The sequence below is a fragment of the Physcomitrium patens genome, chromosome 2 (assembly GCF_059467195.1).
Source record: "Physcomitrium patens ecotype Gransden chromosome 2, ASM5946719v1, whole genome shotgun sequence".
Lineage (NCBI taxonomy): Eukaryota > Viridiplantae > Streptophyta > Bryopsida > Funariales > Funariaceae > Physcomitrium > Physcomitrium patens.
This window is the reverse complement of record NC_143411.1, coordinates 23,034,692-23,043,773: the sequence shown is the minus strand read 5'-3', so window position 1 is coordinate 23,043,773 and position 9,082 is coordinate 23,034,692. Positions and strand designations below refer to the sequence as shown.

General features: G+C 22.1%; 1 long non-coding RNA gene across 1 annotated transcript; it reads left to right on the top strand.

Moving 5' to 3' along the window:
* The first annotated feature begins 2,099 nt into the window (after nucleotides 1-2,099).
* Nucleotides 2,100-6,803, top strand: LOC141045090 (uncharacterized). Its single transcript, XR_012217001.2, has 3 exons — nucleotides 2,100-4,384; nucleotides 4,721-5,573; nucleotides 5,997-6,803. It is a non-coding gene; the product is annotated as an uncharacterized LOC141045090 (long non-coding RNA).
* Nucleotides 6,804-9,082: the final 2,279 nt, after the last annotated feature.

The window sequence follows — 9,082 nt, the reverse complement described above, 5'->3', positions numbered from 1 at the left end:
TTGTTGTTGTTGTTGTTTTTTTTGTTTTTTGTTTTTTCCCTTACTTTTGATCTCTCCTTATGTCATATGCTATACCAAGTGCTCTTCTCCTCCTGATCTCACCACTATTTTTTATTTTTTATATTTTTCCTTTGGGGGGGAGGGGGGGGGGGTATGTGTATTTCCTCGTTGTTATGCCCAATTGTGTTTGCTTGAAATTTTGGTGATTTTTTGCAAATTACTGATGATTCTAATGACCTGGTTAGTGGTTTAATATATGCACACAAACACACACACACACACACTCACACACACACACACACACTCACACACACACACACACATATATATATATATATATATATATATATATATATATTTTTGTGTTTGTTTAGTAAAACCACTTTGGACCACTCCTCCCAAGACTGCTAACTCCACCCCGTTGCAAGGTGTGAGGTGTATCAATAATACAAAATAACGATGCATGTAAGAGGCATTGATGATACAAAACAATGAAGTCTGCCAGGAGAATTGATTATATAAAACAACATAGGACGACTCAACAAGCTTACTAGGAAATGAATAGAGCTTGTTCAACTTTGTTATTTTGAAATGCTGAGACCACGGATACTAGTAATTCAAATAGAAGCTGAACAAGGAGAGGGAGTGATTCATCATTGAAGAACACATCTTCATACAACCAACAAAGCACAAGAACAAGGTGTGTAAGGGTTATAAATGAAACAGAAGAAACAACCAGCAAAGTGATAATAAAGGTTTGTGAGGCTACCGATAACGCAACAGAGCAATGGACGATGCAGCTCATGGACTGTTGCAACCCTTGCTTCCCACATCCTAGACAACTAATGACTCTTGTACAATTCTTGGTCTAATAACATTTGTATTAAATCATTTGTATTAAATCATTTGTATCAAGATTTTTTTTTTTTTTTTTTTTTTTTTTTTTTTTTAAAGTAACCATAATTAATAAAAAAAATGACATACGATATAGTGATTTAAAAAAATAATTATCATATGAATAATATTAAAATCTTAATAATAAAAATATTTTTTTAAATTTAATTTAATTTAATTCAATCATATATTATCAAATTAGAAATTTAATTTATGTCTCAATTATAGATAATAAATAATTTAATTAATTACATATATAGATGTATTACAGTTTTTTTTTAAAATTTCTAATTGTTATAAAAAAATATATTTTAATCATCAATAAATATTAATAATTATATTTAATTTGTAAAAAAATAGTGATTTTATTATATAACACTTTTTAATTTGATACATCTCAAGAAAGTTTAAATCTAAAAAGGTATTTATGAATTTACAAAGTTATTCCTATTTTTATTTTAAATCATAGAATTAATCTGACCTATTAAGCCTACACAATAATTATATATATATATATATATATATATATATATAGTTGATGAATAACTTGGCAGCCATGGTATTAATAAAAATACAGTTTATTTGTACTTTGCAAAAAACAACTTAATTTTTGATAAAATTAATTTGAATTGCTATATATTTAATTTGGTTGTTCAATCTTAGTTTTCAAGTGACTTTGATGGCACTTTGATTATTTGAGTATGTAGTATTAAAAGTTAATTGAAGGCAACTAATTAAAAATTAATAAAGGCAAATAAAAATGGTAGAGGCTTGTGAAATAGCTATATTTGCACTTTTTATTGAACTTAATACAATACATCTTTGTTTGTAGCTTATCTAATGTACAATACAATGGCCAAGTAAAAAACAGTAACTAAAAGTAGATTTTCTATCATGAATGTTTAAAGCCTAATCTGCATAAAAATATCTTTTCAATAAAAAAAAGATGTATTAGATCTTTATATAATAGACTTAGATATTTAGTGTCTTTCAGATATTTAAGAATTATTTTGGTAAAAATCTAATGATTTTTTTTGGTTTCAATTTTTTTATTATATATTTAAATTGATAGGTCATAATACTATTGGATTTTAAAAAAATTTCAAACAAGGTTTATTTTAAATTCAAAATCAAGTTCATAAAAAAAGATCATTTAAAGCATATTAAATTCCATCAATAATTCCATATAAAACTTATCTATTAAATAGTCATTTAAAATTATTATACATACACCCATTTGATAGATAAATAAGCCATTATAAGTAGTATATATAAAAAAGATATGAAATAAAGATAATTTAGTATTGATAAAAAGATTCTTATATAATTCATTTCTTTTAAAATTTTTTTTTAGCTACAATTAAATCTTTATGTTTAATTAAGTTATTATAAGATCTTATATAAAAAAAATCTACTTACATCCATCAATTATATAATTAAAAAATAATAAAATTATCTCTTAAATATTAATCTTTATTAAAGATTTAAACTCAACATTAATGACTATTTATCACTTAAAAAAAGTTTATTATTTAAAATCTTTACTTAGGATGAAAAATAATAAAATAATGTTTTAAAAAAAGAATATAAATAATATATACCTAAGATAGTGAATATGTAAGGATTTAATATTTATTCTTTTTTAAAAATATTGTATCTTTACTAATAATTATACATCTAATTAGAGGCTTTTGAAGTAATTGATCATACATTAGAATAGATAGTGATCTATATCGAAAGAAATACTAATTTATTAAAATAACTAGGAATATATTAAAAAATAGTTGTGAATAAGGATCAAGCTAATTAATTTATAATAGTAAAGAAGATAAAAAATTTATAATTTATCATTAAAATGACTAGAGCTTGGTACAATTAATGGTATTTGTATATAATATATATGTTAAGAAGATGCATTTAGAAATTTTAATTTTATTGATAGCATAAAGTTGATGTTATATATATATATACATATATAAGTATAAGATTTAGAATATTTTATATTTATAAAAAAATTAATTTTAATATTAATCCAAAATAAGATATTAATGAGCTATTAGAAATGTCTTCAATATAATCTATAATAATAATAAGTTGTAAGCACTTATATATAGAAATTAGTATAATATTTATTTTTTCTTTAATTTTTTAAAAATAATTTTAAAGACTTATTTTTGAAAAATCCAAAAGCATGCTCATTGGAACAATTTATTGCTTAAAACATTGTATATGACAATTAATTTTTTGAAAGATACCAAGAATAAAGATTTCAGTGAAGATGTATAAGTCAAGTCATGAAAATAATCCTTAAGTTTTCAAAAAATTATTCATTAAGGCTAAAGCCTATGCAAATTGATATAATATATTTTAATTATTTCACTAAGTAAGAAAAGACTTGACATTGTCAAAAAAGATTGTACTTATATTATAGAAAATCTAAGCATACTATTCAACATTATCGAAGGAAATAATGTAATTAAAAAATAAAAAAAATATAAATATAAATATTCTTCTAAAGCATTGTCCCTATGATTGTTCAATTGATCTTTAAAAAAGAATTCAATAACTATTTAAATCAATTCTAAAACATAGAAAACTTGCTTTACAAGTTAAGATATGTATCTTGTAAAATCAACATATTTTGAAGATCCTATAGGACATCACCATGTAACTCCAGTTAAGAATATATATGGAAGCAAGAGTGAAGCCTCTTTCACTCTTGTCAATGCCTTTTTAATTCTTAGCCTTGTTTCAAGACTTTCTAATTATCTTGTCTTTAATAATAGCCATTTTAATTTAATATTATATTATCTTTAAATGATTTTGTAGTCTTTTTGAATGATATAAGAATATATTGAAATTTTCTTTCTTTAAAATTTATATCCTTGACAAACATTGATATCAAAATTTATAAAATGAAGTATTGTAAGAATGATATTGGAAAAAAAAATTAAAACTAACAAAGAATAAGTAGCTTTAATAATTAAATAAAGTATAAGATTTTCTAAAATAATAATATTTTGTTATTTATAGTATCTACTAAACTTAAAAAAGAATGTATATTATATAAAAATTTATCACTACTAATTTTTGTAAGTATTGTTCTCGTTGTGTTCAAGCTTCAGTATAACAAAGCAATTGAACTAATAGAGGTGGGTTCGAACACGGAAAAAGACTGGTTACATAAATTGGGTCTGTTAGTGTCACAATTGACTATACTCTGGCTATCTGAAATCAATTATCAAACTACAAAACACCAAGGCTTACTACTTTTGTCTTAATTCAACACGTAATCCATTCTACTACTATCAATTCAACAATACTTCTCTCAATTACAATTCTTCATAAGCAAATAATAAAAGCAAAGAAAACAAAGAGGTAGCATCAAGCTTACCTTGGCTTATAATTCTCACAGTCTGGCTCTCATCTCTCACTTCTCAACCTCTTTATCCTACCCAAAAGATGATCCATCGGCAAGCGGATTCCAAAGGTTATGACCCTTTCAATTCTTAACCATTTATTCCACTAACAACCTACTATTACCAACTAAACTGCCTAACTATCAATCTAATTCTCAAGGTTGTCAATAACCAACTAGTAACTTATCACAAAATTTATTTACCTATTCTACAGTAAGCTATACCATAAAGTTATTTATGAAATATCTTATAATAAGTTAGTACTTAGAAGTTTATTTTAAAAAATTATTTCTATAAAAAATAACTTATATTATTTTAAATAAAAAAATCAACAAAGTTATATAGATGTTGTGATCTGGATTCTTTATTCCAATATAATTACAATAATAGATTTTTATGTTGAATAGGAAAATTACATTTTTTTCTATATTCTGTCAAAATAAAATATTATAGGAGGTTTAAGCCTAATATCTCAAAAATTATACTATATGAGTGCATAAATTTTGGAAAATTTAAAATTTAAATATAATTCAAGTTTTATTTTAAATCATTATAAGTTGCAATGGATGAATTATTTTTAAATTTTTTTTAGCTATGCCTAAAAAATTCTAAATTACTTACAAAAAAAGCCAATATTCTTTTAAAAAATTTAAATACACTTGCCTAAAACTTTAGATGGATTAAAATAAATATTATGAATTTTTATGCCTATTTCGGTAGTAACTATAGTACTTATCTATTATAATTTGTAATAAAATTATTTATTTTTCTTCTATAAGAAAAAATTAGTTTATTTTTATGAAATATATAATATATAAAAATAAATTAAATTAAAATATAATTATTTAAAAGGATGAAAAAGATATCTTTGTATTTATTTGAAAATCCAAAATGATAATTCTATAGTAATTTGTATAAAATCAAAAGTACATATAAATGAAAATAATAAAAAAAAATTGGCATAGATATCCAAACTAAACATACAATCATATATAAATGAAATCATCTTAACTGCTTAGTTGCAAGCTTAGTAGAGTTAAAAATTTAACATTTGGTGTTTACTTATATTATTAAAAGAATTTGATATTTTTAATCTAATCTGAGCCACTAGATCACCAACATTTCCACATTTCCTTTCCATCATATTATATTCTTGTGCCAATATTCTCACTATATTTTGATGCTTATCTCTTGAAATTCAATCTTTTTGCTTCTTTTAGCAATTTTATTTGAAACTTCTCCTTCTAGTAGCAATTCAAGGTATGCTTCCTTTGAAACTTGTACTAACTATTGATTTTATATCTCTAAAATTTTAATTAATAAATGAAGCTTATCCTACATATATTTTTTTTGTCTTTCTAAGTTTGGTTATTTTAGTTTAATAATATTTAGCTCCAATTTCCACTCCTTCAAATTGGTTGGTTCTTCAATTGAATTATCCATCAACTTTCAAAATCTTTGGACTTTTGGAAAATAATGAGTATAATGTTGGCATCTCCATCCTTATTAAGTTTATCTTGCCTTCTATGATCTTTGTTTATTTGTATACTTAGCACTATTTTCTAACATTATAGTTAAAGTAAGTTATTGTCCATTTTTTTTTAAGATTGGCTATTTTGTTACAATTATATTTTTAATTTTCAAAACATTTAGTCTTCACAACCGTCTTTGCAATGTGGTTAGAATTTTATGGAGTTACATATTCTAATTTAGCATTTCTTCATCTATTCCTTCTTAAGTTAATCAAACAATTTTACATGATGGTAACTCTATCTTGGGTCCTACAATTTTTTCATATCCTAACTTCTTAAGCTCTATTAGAATTTCAAATTTTGAGCTGGCCCTTGATTAAAAATTAAAATCTTTTAGAAAGCCATTTTAGCAGCTCTTTTATTTCTGAATACTTTAAGCTATAAGCTAATTGCTACTAGTCATCTTGGACAGTTTTCTCCCTTTTTTTAGTAATTTGCAATAATGATAGTTCATTATTGACAACCAAAAAAGATGACAATATGGATGAATTAACTTTGTGGTGCCAATTAGATTGTTATTCCTCTAAAAGTGTAGCTATAGATGTTAGAATATTTCTTGGAAATTCACTCTTATATCCAAAGGTAAACTTAATTCTCTTAAATCTTTGGAAAAAATACTAAGACTTAGATTTTGGAAGGCACTTAAAGGAAATACTTCTATATCCAAAGAAAATTCCTAGTAATTGAAGTCCTATTTAATTATCAAATCAAATATATTTTCAATAGTAGATGCCTAAAGAGATAAAATTTTAAACAAACATTGAAAAATTTATAGAATTATGTTATAATTAGATCTAAAATTTTGTAATATCTAAGTAAATTCTAAAAAATTTCTAAATAGATCTGAATAATATAAAAATCAAAATCTTAACAAATCTTGATAAAATCTTTAAAAAATCCTAATAAGATCCTAAATTTATCCTATAAATTTTAATAAATATTAATTTTTTAGATATAACTTGATTGTATAATTTGATATAATTAAAACAAAATGTGCTTATTTGCTTCATTATTTTTCAGAACAAATATTTTTCGTACAAATATTATCCTTAAAAATATTTTTAGCACAAATATTTGTAAGTATATATATTTTTTTAATATTATTATTTTTTGGTCAATTGAGATATTTGATTAGAATTGATATATTTATTATGATTATTTATTTATTTATTTACTAGAAAAAAATTATATTTTTGGACATTGGGATCTCTAGTACATTCATCCATTTCTTTATTCATCCATATTCCTTAATTTTCATATTTGGCTAATGAAAAGACTTCTTTGTCTTTTTTTATTTATTTTTGTTTTTTTTATATTCAAGCTACTTTATTTCATAGATTATTATTACTTATATACATATTCATATGTGATATAAATCAATGTTTGATCTTTCATTAATTAATTTAATCTATGCCTATTTTACTTTTAGAATATTTTTTCCTACACAAAAATATGTTTTTTTAAATAGATAAAGAATTTTGTGAATGTTTTATAAAATAAATATTATAAAAGTTATTATATGTAATTAGGTAATTTATTTAAAGAAATAGCAATAAGATTCAAATTAATTAATTGGATTTGAAATGTATTGGATAATTACAAATGAGTTTTAGATTAGGTTTCAATTTAATTGGAATAATTATGAAAGTAGTTTGTTTTATAATTGATTGAAGGATTTGTTACTCATTTATGTTTTCTTATCAGCTTTGTGTTCATTTGTGTATTTTTCAATTCTATTAAATGAACGTATTTATTTTTCAAATAAATCATTGAATAAGTATTTAATTTTTTTTTTTAATATTTTCATTGATTTAGTCAAAAAACATATAAATAAACATCACTATTAGAAGTATGATATAAACATCATAAATCCTAGACTCTAAATCAATCTTAATCAATCCTTAATCAAATCCTAAATCTATATGCATATGTATATATGAGATGTTTTGAAATATTGATTGTAAATATAGCATTATAAGATGATTCAAATTGTTTACATAATTGCTTAAATTTAAGATTTTTATTGAACTTAGAATAAAAATTTAAATACTTTCTAGATTTTCTATATATATACATAAAAAAAACTTCAATTTGTAGGTTTCATACATACAAAACTCATAGGTTGTAGTACACCATTGTGTTGTTTACTTTGTTTTGTGTAAAACCAATTTTTTATGTATATTTTATATATTAAATTTTTAATTAAATAATTAAATAAATTTAATTAATAAATAAAATAAAAATAATTATGATATAAATAAATCCATCATACAGGCTTTTATTTTGATTTTTCTTTTATTTTCCTTATTTATATATTTTTTGTACTCCAATTATACCAAAGAAGGTTACAATTTGGTATTTTTCCCTTTGAGAATTAGAAAAAAATCCATCTTGAAATAAATATTTATTTATTAAATCATCCAATAATCTTATAATTCTCTATCACCTTGCACTCTTATTGATCAATAAATTTTAGATTAGAGTATTAATTTTACCTTCTTAGCTATAATTTCCAATCTCTTAGAATTTGATATGAGATACATATATCCATAGCTTTAGACATGCATAAGCTTCATGCTCCTAAAGTACACATGGTTATTTTTTGCCAATAGAAAATCTCTATGTCAAATCTTTTTGGGTGTGACCATCATCTTTGATCATTTTTTTTCTTCTTGAATTGTGAGCTAAAATAAACCTCTACTAATTGGAAGTTTATTCTACTTCACAAAAAATAAATTAATTATGTAAATTTTAGAAATTTTAGCTTTTAGTTGAATAAATTTAATTCATTTTTAAGACTCTTTAAATCATCAAAGTAATCAATCAACTTCTATTATTAAATCATACTTATAATAATAAATTATTAATGAAATACATGATTAAGATTTTTTTAAATTTTTAATTAATTTTATTTAATATTTAATTAATTTTATTTAATATTTAATTAATTTATTCTAATTTTTATTTTATCTTATTTTATTAAAATTTATCTATCTATAAAAATCATTTAAATAGGATATTTTATTTAAGAATGAATTATCATCTATAAATAATAATTCATCTATTTACATCAATTCATAGCCAAAGTAAATTTGACATTGAATTAAATAGTAAATTGATTTAATTGAAATCACATTGCTTTCTTTGTAATTTGATTAGGCTTTATTTAACCACTATATTGCATAATTTTTAAGTTAGTGACTATCAAGCCATAGAAATAATATGTCTAATATGACT